Source organism: Mastigoproctus giganteus, chromosome 14 (assembly GCF_048544385.1).
Source record: "Mastigoproctus giganteus isolate SK-2022 chromosome 14, ASM4854438v1, whole genome shotgun sequence".
NCBI classification, from domain to species: Eukaryota; Metazoa; Arthropoda; class Arachnida; order Uropygi; family Thelyphonidae; genus Mastigoproctus; species Mastigoproctus giganteus.
The window spans coordinates 84,847,935-84,869,248 of NC_143588.1; the positions used below are offsets into that span (position 1 = coordinate 84,847,935).

At 36.4% G+C, this 21,314-nt stretch overlaps 1 protein-coding gene across 4 annotated transcripts in view; it reads left to right on the forward strand.

The window, feature by feature from the left end:
• Positions 1-21,314, forward strand: part of Cul1 (cullin 1) — a 440,744-nt gene that overhangs the window by 44,614 nt on the left and 374,816 nt on the right. For 3 of the 4 annotated variants that reach the window (XM_090389115.1, XM_090389118.1, XM_090389116.1), the window contains exon 2: positions 19,574-19,681. The exons of the other annotated variant lie outside the window; for it this stretch is intronic. The gene's annotated coding sequence lies outside the window, so the exon portion shown is untranslated. The remainder of the gene's footprint in view (positions 1-19,573; positions 19,682-21,314) is intronic. 4 annotated transcript variants of the gene reach the window in all.

Genomic DNA, 21,314 nt, shown 5'->3' on the forward strand with positions numbered 1-21,314 from the left:
AACCGGAATGCGGCTCTCATTGACCTCATGCGTGCCCACCCCTGTAATATAACATGAGTAATATAATAATATTATTTTATATTTTTATTATATAACTATATAAATTAACCAAGGTAGATCTCTCTACCTATTTTTTTACAAGGTGGTGACTTAGTAGACTACAAAGAAAAACATTAAACAATGCCACAAAGAATTATGTGGGACCCTCTTATTTTAATAATAAAAATATTGGGTTAATTTTTAGAATTTATAACAATATTTGACAGACTGTGAATAGCAAGACATATGAGATTCTAATTATACTTCTCTTAAAACTCTTTTAGTAATGCTAATTTTTGTACCAAAACACCTTAATTAACCAATCAACTTAAAACAGTGAAAATAATCACATTTTTACTTTCATATAGAATGCTTACAGATAATTCAAAAATCAATCAAATTTGATTCAATTAAAAAATATGAATAGAAATTATTAGAATGATTCTTATAAAGTATTAAAATACAATATATTTTTTGAAGACTAAATGCACAAGGCATGTTATGGGTTGAAATTCACTATATAATATCAGTGTGAATACACCATAGTTTACCCATAAATTTAACTACATAAGTAGTGTAACTGCATAGTTTGATTTTATCTCATATTATGGTTACCTTCACAATGAGATAACAGGTATTGCACTACTTTGAATAAATAACGCTTCTCTAGTAGAGGAGACTACTGTTGTTTATTCTCAGTGGGCACCACTACCCATACATGTTTCAGAGCTTGTTGGCTCACTCATCGGTGGGTGGGCAGGTACCCTGAACCAACAAGTTCTGAAATGCGTTCGGGAGATGGTGCCCACTGAGAATAAATAACAGTAGTCCCCTCTACTAGCGAAGCGTTATTTATTCTAAGTAGTGCAATACCTGGATTCTTGTTGTGAAGGTAGCCACAATATGAGATAAAATCAAACGATGCCATTACACTACTTATATAGTTAAATTTATGAGTAAACTATGTTTATTCACACCGATATTATATATATTAATCTGTATAAAAAAGATAAATTTCATTACTACCTGTTAACTACCCTATAAATAGACTTACCTTCAAATTATTTTAACTCTTGAATCAAATGTTTCTCGTCACTAATAGTATCTGCACAGATTACTTTCACTATTTTAAGTTCTGTAAGCAGTAACGCTATTTTAACATATACCTTGTCAAACACAATGATCATCTTTTAAGGTTACTGTCTATGTACTATCACGAAACAGGTTTATTTTTATTTATAGATGAGGCCGGAATAAACGTGCAATATATATTATTTCTGGTCATATTTTGTACTCTAAATTCATGCTATTCATAAAAAGGATCTAGGTACAGGAAATTAGGAATTTCTGATGTAAAATCTCAAACATCAATTCATTTAGCATGTAAATGCACTACCTCCAAATAAGGTAGTGCATTTTTTTTTTTATGTAAACCCCAAAAACGAGAGGTATTAGAGCCTATAGTACTTAGTAACTTGACCATTTACATGCAATGTTTGCAAAATTCCATTGCGCCAAAAAAAAAACCAAAACAAAAAAAAAAAAAAAAAGAACAGTATATGGCAAAACTGACAACTAACAAAATTTCAAGCTTCTTAATAGACATGGACTCCCAGTTCATACAAATATTGTGTAAAACTGTATTATATAAAGGTTTTTATTAAAATATTTTTGAAATTTGTTGATAAAATATATGTTTTGTGTAAATAAATGTTTGAGGAACAATTACAATCAAGCTACATAATGTTGCAAATATTATTCACCAGGAACACCAATAGATATTTTAGCTTTAAAATAAATTTAAATGAATAATTTTTTTTCATTATTAACCAGATTAGAATCCTAGAAGTAATGCATTACATTTGATATTTCTGAGTAATAATCATAATCATCACTTTTTTGGCCCAGATGGTTTTTACTTAACATGCATTATTGTTGTGACGTCAGAAGGATGATCAGTTCTTGGACCACTGTTGTTTCTGATTTTTGTAAACAATATTGATGTAAAAATTTGCAGATGACTTAAAAATTGGTAGTAGTTAATGATCAGTACCAGGCAGCACTCCTTCAGGATGTCTTGAACAGGCTGCAAGAATGGTCAGAGAAGTGGCAGCTATGTTTTAATGCAGTAAAATGCAAGGTCTTACACTTTGGGGATAGCAACCCCAAAATAAATTTTACACTTGGTGCGGTTGAATTAAAAACAGTAGAGGAAGAAGGGGATTGGGAGTTATAATACAATCAGATATGAAGTTTTCTGAACGGTGTAAACAGGCAGCCAGGAAGGCCCATGCTGTCCTATTGATGATTTATTGAACATTATTGTAGGGAGGTCATAGTCCCACTATATAGGTGACCCCCCCCTTAATGCTGATAATTCGTTCCGTAAAAACAGAGCGCTAAGCGAGCGCCGCATTCCCATAAGGTAACATGTATTTGTGAGTTGCAGTCGGTGCCATAGGATTATTTCCTAATCAATAATAAATGGTAGTGAAAAGATGTACAAATGTCGGTCAAAATATTTAATATTCAAATATTTGTACATATAAAATATTCTGCATTACATACGTATATAATTGTGGTAACTACTTATGTATCAAAATTAAACTTAAAATTCCAATTAAAATCATGAATTTAATTGATCTAAATTGATTTAATTTAATTGATGAATTAATCATGAAAAATGTGTCCATTTTGGGTTGAACTTTGGCCCTCTTCAAAAAATAAACTAAAAGGGGGTATTAATTTTAAATCCCCCACAGCGTTACCACCCAACAATAAAGTCACCCGATCCTTCGCCGCTTTGAAACCTGGCATGCTTTTTTCTTCTTTCAATATGAAACTTCTTTTAAGCATTCCTTTCCATAACAGTCCTGCTTCCTCTATGTTAAAAACTTGAGAAGTATAACACAATGTCTCTCTTCAATAATTTTAACAAGTTCTTTTTTGAAAGTTTTGGCTCCTTAATCTGCACTTGCGACTTCTCTCTGGATTTTAAATCTATTCAACCAGCCCTTACTAGTTTTAAAGGGATCCACATTTTTTTTTTTAGGTGAGTTTTCTTCAGATAATCATGTTGGCTAATCTCTCTCTCTCTTTTTATAATATTTAACTTAACTGAATTCTGCATTGGAATATTATCTTCAATAAAATTAGTTAGTCCTTCCATTTCAATCCTAATAGCCGGCCTAGCCCTAGTTGCTTGGAGTGGAACAGCTATCGTTCCCGCTGCAAAAATTAATTCTTTATTTTTTTATAATTGTTCTTACAGTTAAACTTGCAAGTCCTAAATTTCTCAAGTCGGTGTGGGAAACGTTTTAATGTTGTTTTTCTATTCATTTTCAAGCTATCGACTCCATCAAATGAAACGATTTCGTTAAATATGCCAAAAATACAATCTGTAAAAGAGTGTTATAGTGATCTGTGACAGCGTTATAGTCAGATACGGGTTATAATATAAGAACAGCGTTATAGCAAACTGCGTTATAACGGGGGCCTGCTGTATAAGGCAATTGTAAGACCACATTTGGAATACTTGAATAAGTATGGAGATCTCATCTGGAAAAAGACATTGTGCTTCTTGAATGGGTACAAATATGGGCAACTCACATGATGAGATCGTCAAAAGGGCGACCATATAGGGAAAGACTTCGAATATGTGGGCTGCAGAGCTTGGCAACCAGGCATCTCAGGGTGACCTGATTGAGGTTTATAAGGCTCTGGCCGACCGGGCTAGCCGAGTGGGTAAAGTACCTGCCCGGCAACCCAAAGGTCGCGGGTTCGATTCCCGCCTCGGGCTTGGATCAAAGTACTGCAAAAACCTTGGGAGGTGCAATATGGCCACAGAAGCCGATGCGCCAACAACTACCAAATCAAAAAAAAAAAAAAAATAAAAAAAAATAAGGCTCTGAGAAGAGTTAGTAAAATGAATGAAGACTGAATTTTCACAGAGAATTCCAGAACTCAGGGATATAAATTCAAATTACGGAGGAAGAGGTTTAGACTAGATGTAGGAAGTTTTCTTCTAGCCAGTGAGTCGTTAATTGCTGGAACAGGTTGCTCCCCCCCACAGGTAGTTGAGACTAACAGTTTGAATAAATTCAAAGGTCAACTGGATAATTACATATGTGAGGAGTACAAAATACAAAAAAAAAATTTTTTTTCTATCTACTTTTTTTTTTTTTTTGCAAGTGCAGCAGTAGCCTGTGGCTTCTTTGCACTATATGGCTATTTCTACTGTTTCTAACAACTGTTATCAGTATTAAATTAATAATTTCTGATAAATTTGAAGCCAAGTAGAGCCTGAAACAGGCTCTACTTGGACCAGGTGGAATAATCTGGTCGATGTCCGACACATCAACGCTAGTTTTTGCTGCAATTTAATAAAAACATTAGAATGATCAAGTCTTGAAAGCCCACCATATCTCCAGCACACACACACACAAAAAAAAGTATGATTCAATTCAAGCAGCTAAAATGTATTGTGTGAATTTAGACAGAAAAGGCTTTAATACAGTAAAAGTTCTTTAGGGCATTGCACTAACTCTGCCATTCATGGGACACAATGTCACATTTAGCAAAAAAACTGCAACAAATAGTATCATACTTTGATTTATGATGACTAATAAACTTCATTGTTATTCTGCCTACTAAAGACATGTGCTGATAATTTTGGGGCTTAAACAAGAGGGCGGCCACCCTCTTGTCTGTCCCTTGTTCAGTGCACACCTTGTACATCTGGTAAGAGTGCTCTTGCATATGCCACTACTAATAATAATACTCCAGTTCACTCTAAACAATACAATTTATGATCGTCCTCTGTCACCTTTCTTCATCCAACCCATACAACATTGGATCTTTCCTGTAATTTATAAAATAACCGCTCATGAGGATGTTTTATAAATATCCTCATGATTTAGCCCAAAAGTATTGTTTGCCTACTTTAACGGGACCAATTTCAAAAACGTTGAGCCATTGAAGACTGCATTAAATACAGTTAACAAGTGAACAATTTCAGTGCTTTTCATATAGAGGTTTTGATGGAGTAATTGCCTGAGTTCAAGGTATCAGGGAATTTTACTTAATTGTTCAGGTTGTTGAGGGTATGCTGTATCAGTTATGTTAGAATAACAACTTCAAAAGCTTTAACATTCCACTAAATATTCCTGAAACTTAACAGTGGTCAGCCAAGGTATCAGTTAAACTATCAAAACAAATCTGTCTTTCTGAATTTCACATTTTACTCCAGGATTGTGACCTTTTTGTAATGAGGAATAACAACTTTCAAGATAAATATCTATGATGATGCCAACAAGGAAAGCAAAAAAAAGGAAAAAGAAAAAGTATCGTCATATCCTTTAACTCTTTTATAATTAAATGGCTTTAAATTCTATCAATTGGTGTGATATCATATTTTTTCTCAATTTCCTTCTTGTAAAAGTTTAAGGAATCTGTCGAATAGTCAAATTATCTCACCTATTGAGTTTAATTTTGCATGAACCTATGAACCTACTAGCAGGGTATGGTTTAGGCTCTTCCATATGCAGTTGTGCCCCAGTATCCACTGATTCGGTATCTGCGGTTAACCATGGAAAATAAATGAAAAAACTTAACGCATACTACTCGCGTGTACAATACGATGCTTCCCTTTATTTTTTACGATGTCGATTTTAAATCAAATAGCCTTCCTTTATTTTTTACAGTGTTGCGTATGGTCATCAACATTATAATGGTTCTTTAGAGATTTAACGGATGCACCGTTTTCAAACATTTGAATAATTTAAAGTTTTTGTTTAATTTGAAAGCACAAATCTTGCGTTTGCCATTCATTTTTGATTTCCAAACAAACAAACAAAAAAAATTACTATATAAAAAAAAAATTTCCGACATTCCTGACATAAATAACTAACAAAATTTGTCCTTTTGTGGTGCAACGGAATGCAACAATCGACGCACTAAAACAAACTAAACATTTGGTCTTTTTAAAAATTTTTTTTTTTTTATTTGAGCAGTGGTGTTAAGACAGTGGGGGTTGCAAGATCATAAGTACACTAATCTCCCAATGACGACTTATAATGCCAGTTCTTGTTGCTTATGACTTGCAAAATATCTGTTTATACATATTCTAGTTATTACTTGAATTTTATGATTTCTGTTTTTTTAATATATATATATATATATATATAATTTGGAGGCTTCAAGTGTCTCGGTTAATCTGCTTCTCAGTTAATTCAATCCCGATAAATCGAGAGTCTGCTGTACTTTATTATTACTGTATTTAATGTCTTACTGTGTGTTTCATTTATCAATTAAACTTCATTATATGTATGTATGTTCAAGAAAATTACGTTATATATGGGGTCAGCAGGTGTTTGCTGACCGTTCCAAGACCTACCGTGAATGGTCAGCAAACATCTGCGGATACCAGGGTCTTACTGTATATTAGAATTCTTAGATCTCTTCTGTTGGGACTGTTAGTTAACTGTTCTCAGGCCAAGTTACATCAGATGTTTTCTGTCCGTACAGTTCAGATCATCCAATTTTAGACTGTAGTAGTAAATACTATGTGAATTGGAGCACTGTGATTAAAGTAACTGATATGTCTCTGCCAAATAAACACCTAATCATTAGTGTTATAGGGCATCTCTTATAGGTGTTTTCAAAGGGGACAAATCAGTCGGTTCTGAGACCGACTGATTTGTCCCTTTGAAAACACCTTGTGAGTTTTTCTTTATCCTGAATCTTGGGTTTTTCATCCATACCAGTAATATCATCTTTTGGTTCAGATGATTTTCTTTTGAGTTTTTTGTTTTTTTATATATAACTAAGGTTAATATGTATGATAACAGTAATACTGGTAAAATGCATAATCTTATTATGACTGCTCGGTAATGAGATTGTAAACGTACCTTAAAATTGAGCTCTGATTTTATTGAAGGTTGGGATTGTGAAACTTGCACAAAAGTACAGAGTACTTCAAGTTCATGCACGCTGTGTATACTTGTTTCTTGGCATTGGTTAGAATTCTCTCTGTACAAACCAGCAAATGGAGCAAGACTTACTTTTCAGGCTTTGAACAGACCTGTACTGTCACTGGAACAACTTCTGTGTTATGGAAAGAGCATGTATAGAGTAGTTTAAACTCATGGGTGTACTCTGTAATTTGGTTTGCATATCACACAACTACCTTTAATGAATCTGGAGCTGTGATTTTTTAAAATTTTTTTTTTTTAAGGCATTTGCATACTTTTTTCCCCTCAGAGTTGAGAGCATGTCATGTTGAGAAAAGGAGTTTGCAAATGCCTGTGAAAGATCAGTGCCATTAATAAAACATTGCTTTGTTATGACCATAGTGTTAAATGTATTCCTCTTAACCAATGATCTTGTCTGTGTCATGTCCTTTAGAAACTATAATTGCCAAATATTTAAATTTTTAAATATACAAGTAGTAATCTCTTTTTGCAGTGTTTGCCTGTTCTGTTGCATTTGATTAATAATAAGTTAAAAGTATTTTGCACTTGAAATGTTCCGTCCTTTTCTTGATTGATAAAAATAAATGTCAGTGAACAAGACTACAGTAATCCCTTGCCAATCACACAGTATATGTATCACAGTTGGGAAGATTAAGGTTCTGTAGAAAATAGAGGATTATGGGAAGAATAATAAATATGCCAATAAAATGTATGAAAAAAAAAAAAAAAACATTTTTTCATTTATACAACATGAACAATAAGATTAACAGTAAATTAAGAAAAAACAATAAGAACAAGTTGAGTTTAGACTTGTTTTAGGTCACACCATCTGATATGGTGAAATACGGTAATCTTCAAAACATTGCAAAGACAAGTCCGAAATACATTCAGGAAAAGTGTAAATAAAATAAAAGTAATTTTTCTTTATGCTCTAGGGCAGCGACACAAAGTCATAGGAGTTGAGGAGAATACAAGAACAATTACTGTATGTGGACTAGAACCACAGTCATCTCAAAAATGTACAGACTGTATCTCCACTGGTCTGCACCAGGCTTACACAAAAATATGAAAATCTATAGAGAGGTAGCGATAAGTCCATGCACAACACTGCATATGCGGTGTTGACGAGTGCAATGTTGAGACAGTGGACTGCTTAGTGTAACTTTGGGATGCATTTCTGTAGAAATGCTTTGCGTTGGGGAAATGTTCAATATGTTTTGAAAACTTGAATGGTTATAACAGTAGAAAAACTAACTATAGAGCTTATCACAGACACAAACAGAAGGAATATCATAATCCCAAAAGCTTTGTGGTCATAGTTATAGGTTTTTAATCAATGTATACAGTTCCCTCAGATGGGTTTCTGTTGAAGCTATCTTGCATAATGGTCTGTGAACACATTTCTAGACATAATACACAATAAACTATAAATTTAATTACCTTTGGAACTGGTGCACTGTGGTCTCACTATTCAGTAAAATAAGAAAAAAAGATGTGGACAATTTCCAAGAACAGGTTAATCTATTTGTATAAACGTAGCCATGTGGTATTGTTGGCTACTTTGCCAGTATGTCTAAAAAATCACTTTCCATTTCATCCACACTAAATTTTCGATAAGGATATATAATTATTGTGATGCTTTTTAATGTAGCATGTTATAAGCATAAGTAATTTGTACTGCAAAATAAGTGATGTTATTTTACTATAAAAAAATAAATTTTCTATAATTTGTGCATTATCTTTACACTATCCTGTTAATATGTAACTATTAATTTTGTTGCAGACAATAACAGAATTGATAATTACCTGATTACTTAATATTAATTGTAAAATAACTTGCAGTTTATCATTTTTACTGTCATTCTAATCTAAGCCACATGTCAGTTTTAAAACCGACATGTGGCTTAGATTAGATTACTTAATTTTTATGTGCTCATTTTGCAGTGGATATAAATTCCTTCTCTTATATGTACCCAGGAATTGTTGTTTGTGCATTTGTATATGTTACAGTTCAGTAAAGCTGAAGGTTTATTATTAATAACAAAAAGTTAATTAGCAAAGGATGACATTAGTTAGTGCATTTGTATCATTACTATATAGTTGAATTTTTTAGACAAACCAAAGGATTGGCAAAGGATTAAAAAAATAAATTCTTTATGCTGGTGTTGCTTAACTTACAAGTAGATAAGGCTTAATTTCTTGCTCAACAAATAGTTTAAACCTCCGTCATCATTGTTAAAATTCTATTTAAAATTGTTGAGTTTTTTGTAATGATTTGCAAAACACAATGATAGGAAGTTTTGATGATAATACTATGTTTATTCAGTTATGCTCATTAGTCTCATGAACAAAGTTTTCATACAGCAGTTAGTTTAAACAAAACTTCTAAGATATGGAAATGGCATATAATGGGTTTTTGTGGTACTTTAGAGAATTCAAGGTTTTTTTTTTCCCCCACACTATACTCTTGTAATGACTAAGATTTGATCAAAACATTGCTCAAGAAAAAAAGTTCCCCATTTCTGTATTAAGTTTGTAATTTCATCAAATTTTTGATACCCTGAATGTAAAATTTGAAAGTTTTTAATGCAAAAAAAAAAAAAAAAAAAAAAAAATTGACAATCAAAAGTCAGTTGTTTTAGGGTTGTTATACTAATTTTCAATAAAAACAGCATATTTCTTGGAATTGGAAAAAAAAAAAAAAAAAAAAAATCATATTAGATCTTTAGAGATCTAAATATATGATTAGTTGGTTTAGAAAGTATGTTAGATGAATTTTAATTGCAGGGTCTGAATTTTTTTTGTACATAATGCTTATCAAACAGCCTATATTTCTAGATTTATCAGTGTGTGCTGTTTCTCACTAAAACTTCACATTAACAAACACTGGCAGTGTATCATTTGACAGTGACTTTGATTTGGTTGCTATAGTTCAAAATGAAGTGTACTCTTCATAACAAATCATGTGCAAATTATAAAATTTTGTAGAGTAAGGTGTCTTTTGGAATAGGTATTGAGGTTTTCTTGAACTCTGACTGTATTTTGTTTGTTTCATACTAAATTCTTTTTCCAGTCAATTTATTCTAGAAATGTCATGTCCTGTGCTGCTTTAGAGAACAACAAATGGAGCTTCATTTCACATATTCTGTATATCATTGACAAAACCCCATGAACTGCCCTGGCAGCCTGTCTGCATTGCTCAGAATTTCATATCTGATTGCACAGTTACCACCAGGTCTTTCATTTTCCACTTCCCTTAGTGTAGTAATACAGTTGGTGTGTTACTGTGGTGCTACTACTCATATGTTAATATTTTGCTGTTTTTCTTTGCTTCCTTTACCAAATATTTCTTGTAATCTGCTTTCTCTTGCCTGACCATTGTGAGACTTGATTATAGACTAGTTTATATATACCATAGGCTTCTATGTTGCCCAATAATTTATATGCATCCCATGTGTTTTTCTTCTGTGCCACAAGTTTCATCAGTTCATCTGACATCCATTTAGGCCTATACCTTGAAGAGTATTTCTTAGTTGGTATGAAATGCCTCGTAGCTTCTATGGTTAATTCCTTGAATGCTTCCCATTTAGAATTTGCCTGATGATAACATCATCAGTTGGTCCCACTGTTAGTTACCTTTACAAAAGCAAAAAAAAACTCCCTTTTCCCTTGATGATAGTTACATCTTTAAGTTAATCCCAAATCAGTACAGTGATCACTGCCACCTAGTGGTTCTTTTATCTGCAGATCCTTCATGCATGAATAATCACTGCTGATAATCAGATCAAGAGTATTACTCCCACATGTTGCTTCTATAACATTTTGCTCTAGAAAACAGTAATCCAATAAATCCACAAAGGTCTTGCTGGTCTGAGTGACCAACATCCACAAGTTCCAGTCAATATCTGGAAAGTTAAAATCCTCCATTATAAGACATACTTATTTACTGTCCCACTCTTTTTCTGTATAGCTGTTTGTTGTACTCATCAGAGTCATTAGACCCAACACTCGTACTCTCATTTTTGCTCTCCAATGCTTACGTCTCACCAAGCTGTCTAGGCATTGCACTGGCCACCCATGTCAACTAGATGCATTGCCTTAAATTTTGTGCTGCTTAACTAAGAATATAACTACTCCCACCCCTCTTGTCCTGTCTGTATACATTGTACTCCCCATATTCAAATTCTGCATCCCTTATATCTGACTGACACCATGTCTCTGAAATCCCAACAATGTCTGTATTTGATGTCTTGATCAGCACTTCACGTTCGTCAAATTTATTTACCATACTCTTAGCATTGGTGTACATGCAAATATACATGCACCTATTTTTACTCCTAGTTACCCTAACACCTAATGGCATCTGTAGCCAAGTGAGAAAAAGTGCAAATGAGAAGTGCAGTAGCACATGCTTTTTGAATAAACTGGGGGTCAAGCCCCTAACTGCCAAATACAGTTGATCCAACTGCACTGGACCAGTGTGTCAGATTATGGTCCATTTCCCTCAACATGAATTGTTGTTGAGGAGGCTTGCATCCTGCAGTGGATTGATAATGGTTGGCTTACCTTTTTGTTGTTACCTTTTATCCTAACACAAGCCCATGTATTTACTTGTTTCATGGTACTCCTGGCAGCCCTTGAAATTCCTGACACCTTGCTTTTCAAGCTGCTGCTCGTTCCAATAGAAAAATTTTATGAAAAAGACAGCAGTAGTTTCCAGATAACTTTCAAAGATGTTAATTCTTCTGGATATTCAAGGTTTCTTCTCCATAAACACTATACATGCATTTTGTTAGTGTTGGTTCATAACTACTGACTGTAAGGAAATAGAGAATAGCAATAAAAATTTTTGAATTCAGAGTATGCAGTGGTTTTATATGAATTTGATCTATAGCTGTTATTTATAGTTAAGAGTTCAATTTCTGCCTTGATTTACTTATTCTGTTCTGCAACAAGAGAAATGTTTGACAGATGAATTTAACCCAAGGCTCACATCTGGTGAGTATGGACTTGACATACCCAGGGTCCTGAGTTGGATATCATCATTCTTCTCTTTCTTGGTGATTCCCTTCTGCTTCTCTCTCTCTCTCTCTCTCTCTCTCTCTCTCAGGGTAATTCAGTTTTTTTTTGCCTGGTGCAACATAAGCCTCAGGCTTCCTTGCACCATATGGCTAATAATAATAATAAAAAAAGCGCAGAAAGAAAAGAGTGGATGTTTTAAGTATTCAGCCAATCCTTATCAGATGTCCAGGTCCCACCTTGATACCGACACCTATTGCCCACAGGTTAGGGAATCATGAGTAGCATGATATGCTAGTCTCACAGGAGGTTGTAATGCGGCAGCTTAACTGGTCCCCTCGACGTGGGCACCTGTACGTGGTGAGGGGACCTCCCAGTGATGCTGCTGGGTTTCCAGACTAGCATCACTGGGATCCAATGCCCACAGCCCAGGTTCCAGGCTTACATCAATGGAATCCGGCGTGTTTGCCGTGCCCTGCGACCCGTGGAAATTCGGAAAGGGGGATTCTGGTGGTTGAGGGGCCCAGCTTCAATACACCACTTTGGCCCCTGCTTCGACAAGACGGGTGGTCCTGGAAGGCCCGGCTAGGATCAATCGGCTATTAGCTCGCCTGCGAGGGTCAACCGTGTCAATGCCACGCCCCTACCCTCATGGTCCGAGGGACAGGATTCAGGCTGGCGGCGGTGTGGGTATAGTGTCTGGGTAGCCCTGGCGTTCCACTCCCGAGCGCATTTATTGCATGCCGGGTAGTGGGCGTCCCTTTGGGCTCCGTGGTGGGTGGGGAGCCCGGGCACTGAACAATTTAAAAAACTATATGAATCCTGATAAACTTACTCCTTCAGGGGCCCCAACCCGGTCCCTATCTGAAAATTTAGACACAGATACAGATAGCATTATTGCTAAAAAGAGGCAGCGAACGGAATTACCATCAGGGCCTGTTCCAAGGTTCCTAATTATACACTCCACCAGAGAAAAACCAATTGGTAAAATGTCACCCTTTTTTATTCAAAAAGGGTTAGATGGGTTAGCAGGTTCTCCCAAATCAGTTAAGAGGCTCCGTTCTGGAGACCTCTTAATTGAAACTAAAAATGACAGGCAATCCGAACATCTACTCTGAACAACATCAATCGGAGGAATACCTATAACAGTGACACCACACAGAACACTCAATTCATCGAGAGGTGTCATTTCGGAGTGGGACCTTCTCGATGTAACCGAGGAGGAAATCTGCTCCGAATTAAAACCCCAGGGAGTTATTGCCGTCAAGAGAATTACTGCGCGAAGGGATGGAAAAATTGTTAAAACCAGGAGCGTTATCCTGACTTTTAACTCTCCTAAACCTCCTGACAAGATTAAAGCTGGATACATCAATTGTTCAGTGCGTCCATACGTTCCCAACCCTTTACGGTATTTTAAATGCCAGAAGTATGGACATTCTCAAATGGCCTGCCGTGGAGTCCTTGCATGCGCTCGATGCGGTGCAAAGGACCACGAAACAACAGCATGTTCAGCCGCAAAACCCACCTGTATTAACTGTGAAGGCGAACACCCGGCCTACTCACGAGCATGCCAGAGGTGAAAAGAAGAAAAAGAAATTCAACAGCTGAAGGCAGAGCTAAATATATCATACCAGAAGGCAAGGAAATCGGTCAAACCCCTGAATATGAACAAACCTACCTACGCCCAGAAGGTACAGCAGGAACTCAGATGGACATGACCATTCCTCCAAAGGAGCCTTTCACTCCCATCGCGCGATATCTTTTAGGTTCTCCAAAACCCGCACAAAAGGACCAATCAGCTGCCACTCCTATATCGGTACTTCCTAATGCTCCACAAGTAACAAAGGTAATTATGAAAGAAAAGAATAAGAAAGGGGAAATCCCCCCTAGTACCCAAGAAAAGATGGATGTTGAGCAGAAGGAGGTACCCGAAGATTCAGTCTTGGAACTCTTTGCGGAGGAGGAAATGGACACGGGACAGCGTCCATTCTTCGCCAAAAAAGATAAATCCAAGACTGATAAAAGTAAGCCCTCAGCACCTCGGAAGCCGCCTGATGGACCCACCAAGCCAAAATAATGGCTAAATTCCTACAGTGGAATTGTCGTGGATTCCGGCGAAATACTGACGACATCAAGGCCCTCCTGCAAAAGCACGAGCCAGTTTGCTTTTGCTTGCAGGAGACATATCTAAAGGCAAATGATGATCCCACCATGCACAACATCACAGTTTTTCGAAAGGATAGAATTGCGGATGGCTCTGTACATGGGGGAGTGGCTATCCTTGTGGGTAACCAGACCCCAGTGCAGCCCTTGCTAATTACAACCAGCATAGAGGCTGTTGCAATTTGCCTTTCAGTGGGATTTTTATTAACTGTGTGCTCCATTTATTTGCCACCTGGGACTGACATCACCCAGGCAGGCCTTGATGATCTTCTAACGCAGCTGCCTCCCCCTTTCTTACTTCTCGGGGATTTTAACGGACATAACACCCTGTGGGGTAGTGCTAACATCAACGGAAGGGAACAAGTCATAGAGCGTATGCTCAATGACAATGACCTTTTCCTTCTAAATACTGGAACAAACACCTTCTTCCACCTGCCTACCCGTACTTTTTCTGCCATTGATCTCTCTATCTGCTCCCCTTCTCTACACCCTTCACTCACTTGGGAAGTGGAGGAGAATCCATACGGAAGTGATCACTTCCCTGTGATAACCTCGTTATACAGTGGGAGACCATGTCTTCCCTTCAGGTTACCACGGTGGAAGATCGATCAGGCTGACTGGACTGCCTTCCAACATCAGGCAAATTTTGATCTTAGCACAGTCAGTCAAGAGCCTATCAATGATGCAGTAAAGTACATCACAGAAATCACCGTCCAAGCAGCTGCTAATGCTGTTCCAAAAACATCTGCCCGGTTTCCACCATTTCCCAAACCTTGGTGGAATTCACAATGCACAGCAGCAAAAAAGGCTCAAAACAAAGCGTGGGGGATATTCTGCCGATATCCTACCACGAACAACCTTATAGCCTTCAAATGTGCACGAGCCAAAGCACGCTACATCCGTCGTCAGAGTCAAAAGGAATCGTGGATCCGTTTTACATCATCTATTAACCAGTCTACCAACTCTAAGGTAGTCTGGGATAAAATCCGGAAAATGAAGGGGAAATATACATCCCACCCTTCTTCAATCCTAGATTATAATGGATGCGCTATTGCAGATCCAACTGCAATAGCCAATGCTCTTGGGGAAACATTCTCTAACATCTCCGCAGCATTCTCGTACTCCCCAGAGTTCCTGGTCCTGAAACATAAACTGGAAAAACAAGCACTTAATTTTAAGTCCAAGGGCCTCTATCCCTACAACGGGGCGTTCACTATAGAGGAACTGAAAAGAGCCCTCACTCTTTCCAAAGCAAGTGCTGTTGGACCAGATGGCATCCATTATGAAATGATTAAACATCTTTCACCAAAATCTATGGATTGTCTGCTCCTTCTGTATAACAGAATCTTTACTGAAGGGCAGTTTCCGGACTCCTGGCGAAAGGCAATCGTTCTTGCCTTCCCTAAGCCAGGAAAGGATCCAAAAGTCACCACCAATTATCGTCCTATTGCTCTGACTAGCTGTCTATGCAAAATCCTGGAGAGAATGGTTAATTCTCGTTTAATATGGTACTTAGAATCAAACGACCTTCTCTCCAAAATCCAGTGCAGCTTCCGAAGGAATCGGTCCACTTTGGACCATCTTATTAGATTGGAAGCATCCATCCAGGATGCTTTCCTAAAATGTGAACACTTGGTGTCGGTGTTCTTTGACATGGAGAAAGCGTATGACACAACTTGGAGATTTGGCATTTTAAAAGATTTACATAGCCTAGGCCTTAGAGGGCATCTGCCCTTTTTTATTCAAAACTTTTTAGCCAATCGATCGTTCCAAGTTCGTGTGGGATCCTCACTCTCTCGCTCCTTTAGCCAAGAGGAGGGAGTACCACAAGGATCAGTATTAAGTGTCAAGCTTTTTGCCACCAAAATAAATTCCATCACAGAACAACTTCCTCCAACTGTAAACAGTGCCCTCTATGTTGATGACTTTTGCATTTTTTGTCAGTCGTGCAACATGAGGGTTATTGAAAGACAACTGCAGAAAGCCATTGATAATCTGAATGTCTGGGCACTTGCTAATGGCTTCAGGTTCTCGCCGGAGAAGACCGTTTGCGTACACTTTTGTCGCAAGCGTAATCTTCATCCTGAACCTGAATTAAGGCTCGGACAAAATGCTATTCCAGTAGCAGCGAACACAAAATTCTTGGGACTCATATTCGATAAAAAACTGACCTTCTTGGATCATATTCGTCAACTCCGCACAAAGTGCACACCTGGGCTTAATATTCTCTGCTCGCTCTCCTCTACATCTTGGGGAGCAGACAGATGCACCCTTCTTCGGCTTTACCGTGCACTTGTGCGATCCAAAGTAGATTATGGGTCCCAAGTATATTCTTCAGCCAGAGACAGTGTACTTCGATGGCTGGATCCTGTCCATCATCAGGCTATACGTATCGCTACTGGAGCATTTCGAACATCTCCTGTCCAGAGTTTATACGTCGAAGCAAACGAACCACCGTTATCGTTTCGACGTAAGCAGTTGTCATTAAAGTACGCTTTAAAACTGAAATCCCTGCCAGACCATCCTACGTGGCCCTTCGTTTTTGAGCCACGATGGGAAAACTTGTACAATACTCGTAAGACTGCCAATCGTCCTTTTGGTATACGTTTCCAAGAGCTACTCAGTGAACTTAATATCAAGGTAGACAAGGTTGCCCAAACATCAAAGCAACCCTTTCCACCCTGGCATGCTCGTGTCCCGGCATGCGACTTGTCGCTGAGAAACTGGGGAAAGTCGGACACTCCATCATGTGTCTACCTGCAGCTTCATTCAGCACACCGAACTGAATATTCCGACTTTGCGCCAGTCTACACAGACGGTTCGAAGTCGGAATCATATGTGGGATCTGCTGCTGTCTTTACAGACAGCACTATATCAGAGCAGATTCCCTCTGAATGCAGCATATTTACTGTAGAGTTAGCCTTGGATCATATTAGTAAATGCCAATACCAACGGTTCATTTTATATTCCGACTCTCTTAGCATGTTACAGGCTTTAATATCTGTGAGGTATAATCCTCATCCAGTTCTGTCTAGCATTCAGCAGAAGATTCACGTTCTCCATGAACGCGAATATGACATCCGCTTCTGCTGGATTCCCAGCCACATAGGGATTGGGGGAAATGATTTGGCTGACGCCGCAGCCAAATCAGCAATTCCCAATAATAACCGCTGCCTGTTAGTCCCCAATACAGACTACAGGCAAATAATACACGAGAAAATACACTCCCAATGGCAGGACTCAGTGGAATAGACAGACTGCGAATAAATTATATCATATAAAGCCTGTAATTGAACCGTGGCAGTCTAGTCTGCGCAGGAATCGTAAGGAGGAAGTTGTTCTCGCCCGGACCCGCATAGGACACAGTCATTTAACTCATTCATTTTTGCTGAGGGCTGATGACCCTCCTATGTGTGTGTCCTGTGACACAATTTTAACGATCAGACACCTTTTAATTGACTGTCCAGATTTTAGCAGCACCCGTTTTACCGCTTTTAATCATCTGACTGAGCCTTATACACTCAGTCAGATTTTATCCGACAATGACAACGTATCTGCTGTTTTTAGCTATTTTAAATCAATAAAAGTTTAATTGTATTTAATTCATGTTATTGTTATGTCTCTATTGATTTATTTCTTATATCTTTGTTATTATATATCTGGACACGGTGGCCTTACTAATTAGGTCACCGAGAGTTTAAATTTTTTTTTATAATATTACCTAGTCTTGGCGCATTATAGCCGTAGTTGCTAATGCGCCAAAAAACCCAAAGAAAGAAACAAACAAACTTAACTGGTATGGAAACTGGGAATATATTGCACAAAAGAGATAGGTGTAATACGATCAGAGTATGTTTGCCAATAAAAAACAGTTTTGGGGTTACTTTTGCAGATATGGAATACATTTGAATAGAAGAGGTTTAAGAATAATACAGGACCTGTAGTAATTTTATGGTCTTAAATATTTTAGATTTTTGTATGCTGATTCTAAAAAGGTATCCAGGTTTTGCTTTTTTACGAAATGTCATGCATGTCAATAACATTGAATTGAATGACATTGTATTGTGCTTTAAATGTTAAACCATTTAAAGCACAATAAAATGTGATAGATTATAGATTTTTCTAGAACAATTGCAGGAATGTTCTCTGCTTTCTCTTTGTCAGCTGGAAGCAGTAGTGAGAGGATGGGAAGTGTGCGACATGACTTTAGGAATAGCATTGAGAAAAGCACTGTGTATAAGTGTTCAACAGGCTGCATAGAAAAGTAAAAGTGAATACTTCTTGCCACAATAAATATTGAGCTGAGTTCTTTATTTATTGATTCTAAGGAATAATTACAGATGAGGTGCAATTAACTCAGTCCTGCAAAATTGTTATAACATTGCAAACCAACTGTTTCAAAACTAGACCTATTCTAATCAAATAGGAGCATAAATACCAAGAAAAGAAAATGTCTTTTCTTTAAATTTTTATTCACTCATTGTTTTCTTCATCTGCATTATCTGTTTCTAGATTTGATTCCTTTAAGAAACAGTTTGTTGGTAACTCAGAGGCAGTTTCTGCTGTTTCAAGACCCTGTAGCTTCATAATGCGATCTTCAGGATTTGTGTTGCTGTGAAACCTGGATAAGATTGATAGTCCATGATTCTCTGCCATCTAAAGATATGTTTATCATGTTAAATTAAAATTTAAATTATTGTATACCAAAATTTTATTGGAACAAAGACAAGTGTGGTCTGAAGAGTAGATCTACAAAATCCTTAATTCTGCCTGTGTTGCACTGGTTATGAACTGGATCACCACTTTGTTATTGTCAGCAAATTTGCAAGTTTTTACTTTGGCAAAATGGTGACCCATAGTAACTAAGGGCATTGACCCTTTGCTGCTAATATGGAATCTGACAGATGCTATTTTTTTAAATTTGGAAACAATCAAATCCTCCTGTGTACCATTCTCCACCATTATTCTCTAAATGATTAGACAGTCAAATTGGGCAGATTATGTAGTCATTCTTGTCAATCAGATTGATTTAATTTGTTAATACTTTGGAGGTATACATGAAGATATAAAGTAAAACAGGAGGAATGCAATAGGTACTTTGTATCTGATAATGAATTTATGGGAAGAAGTTATTGCAATAGAGTAGGATCACTAAGAAATATGTAATTCACTGAAATTAGTTTACCAGGGCTAAAAAAAAATTGTGATGTTGTGCACTTTGTAATATTTTAGGGATAAAACTAAAAATTAACTTAAGTAAAAATTTCTTTCAGTTAATTATCTTTTCAGTTTTATTAGTTAACCTATCTTCTGTTCCATTTTTAAAATACTCTATCTTACACTAACATGATATTCATTTGCAAAAATATTCTTTTTTTTAGCTTTATAATTAACATGGTTTTAAATTTGGTGTTCCCTGCTTTGTCCACAAGGGGCAATAGGGTGGAATAAATTTAGTTTGTTCACCATGAATGGAATGAATTTTAAAGGTCAGTCATTTTTGCATTATCTATAAATATTTAATTTTGAATTTACTATATATAGATGACATCTGTTTCTGTTTTGTAGTAAAATAGTTTTATATGCAGTCCACTTCATCTTGACTGCTGTCATTTTGTTTTTAAGATCCATTACAATAAAGTAAATCAATTAAATTTGCAATGAACATTATTGTAATTTGTGGCAGAACTACTACAAAGCTTATTTTGTATTTCCTCAGTGATATTTAAAGTAGAAGTTATTTGGTAACACAGGTCAACAAGTTTTTTTTCATTCGGAAAATAAAACGTGCGGACTAGACATATCTCTGAATGGTGATTCCAAATGTGTTTTTGATTTTTCTTTAGCATCTAGTTTTTGTGATGAACAACTGTTTACATGAATGTCATGAGACTGATTATGGCACTTGTATTACTATTCAGACAACCTATATGAATATATTTATTATTATTGTTTGAATATACAAGAGTAGGTCCATAAGTAGTGCCACTTGGGCAACAAAATTTTTTGTAATTGTGTTAGCATCATGAAGCTTTATATATTGCTGTATATCCATAGTATGGATATTAGGACAAACTTGCTAAAATAGAAGTTTGTCTATTACAGATCTGAAGTGAAGAACAGCCAAACTAATATCCATTTCTATCAGTGGTTGGTGAGAGTCGGGAGCAAAGTCAGCTGTCCAGATTCATGGAAAATTGAAGAAAGTATACCAACAAAATACTATTCATATAAGCAGTGTTCATAGATGGCTTGCACACTTTAATGGATAAGTCACTCAGATTTATGACTAGCCTAGAAGTGGAAGATGAAAGTCTGTATGCATTGCAAAAAACACTAAGATTTTGGATGAAATTATTTAAAAAGACAAGGCAAATAATCACATGTGCAATGATGCAAGCATGGTGTTCAAAGAGAACTGTTTTAACCATTTTGGACACATTAGATTATAGGAAAATATGCTACAAAATGGGTACTCAAGCTTTTAACAAGAGAAATAAAATTCTCCAGGCACAGTTTCTACCAAGACCTGTTGCAGGAGTGCAATAACTTTCAAGATTTTTTTTTTTTTAAATACCTGGTAGCAGGTGGTGATCTCTTTATCTTCTGCTATGACTCTTATTCTAAATGCCAGTCTGTTGAATGGATATCTGTTATCTCCAGTGAAAGAAAAACATCAAATTGCCAGATCATCACAAAATATTATGCCACAAGGTTTTAGGATAGAGATGGCACACAATTTTGGTTTATTTTTTTTTAGAGTAAAGTCAGGCTATAAATAAGTAAAGATATTGCCAGATGCTTGATAAGCTTAATAGAACTATAAAAAAAAAAAAAAAAAAAAAAAACCACCGAATACCACACACTGCCCATATGACTTAGATGATAATTGCAGACCTATGGTGAACAGTTTTGACTCATCCTGCATATAGCCTGGACTTGGCTCCATCTGATTTTTTTTGTGTTTGGACATATTGTAGAAAACACTTTGAAAGACAGTGATAACTTCAACAGTAGTCTGTCATTTTTACTATAATGAGTATGAGTTGGAAAGAACAATGTCAAAATTTTATTAATAAATAAGGTGGATGCATAAAAAAATGTATGCTGTTTCCCAGTGTT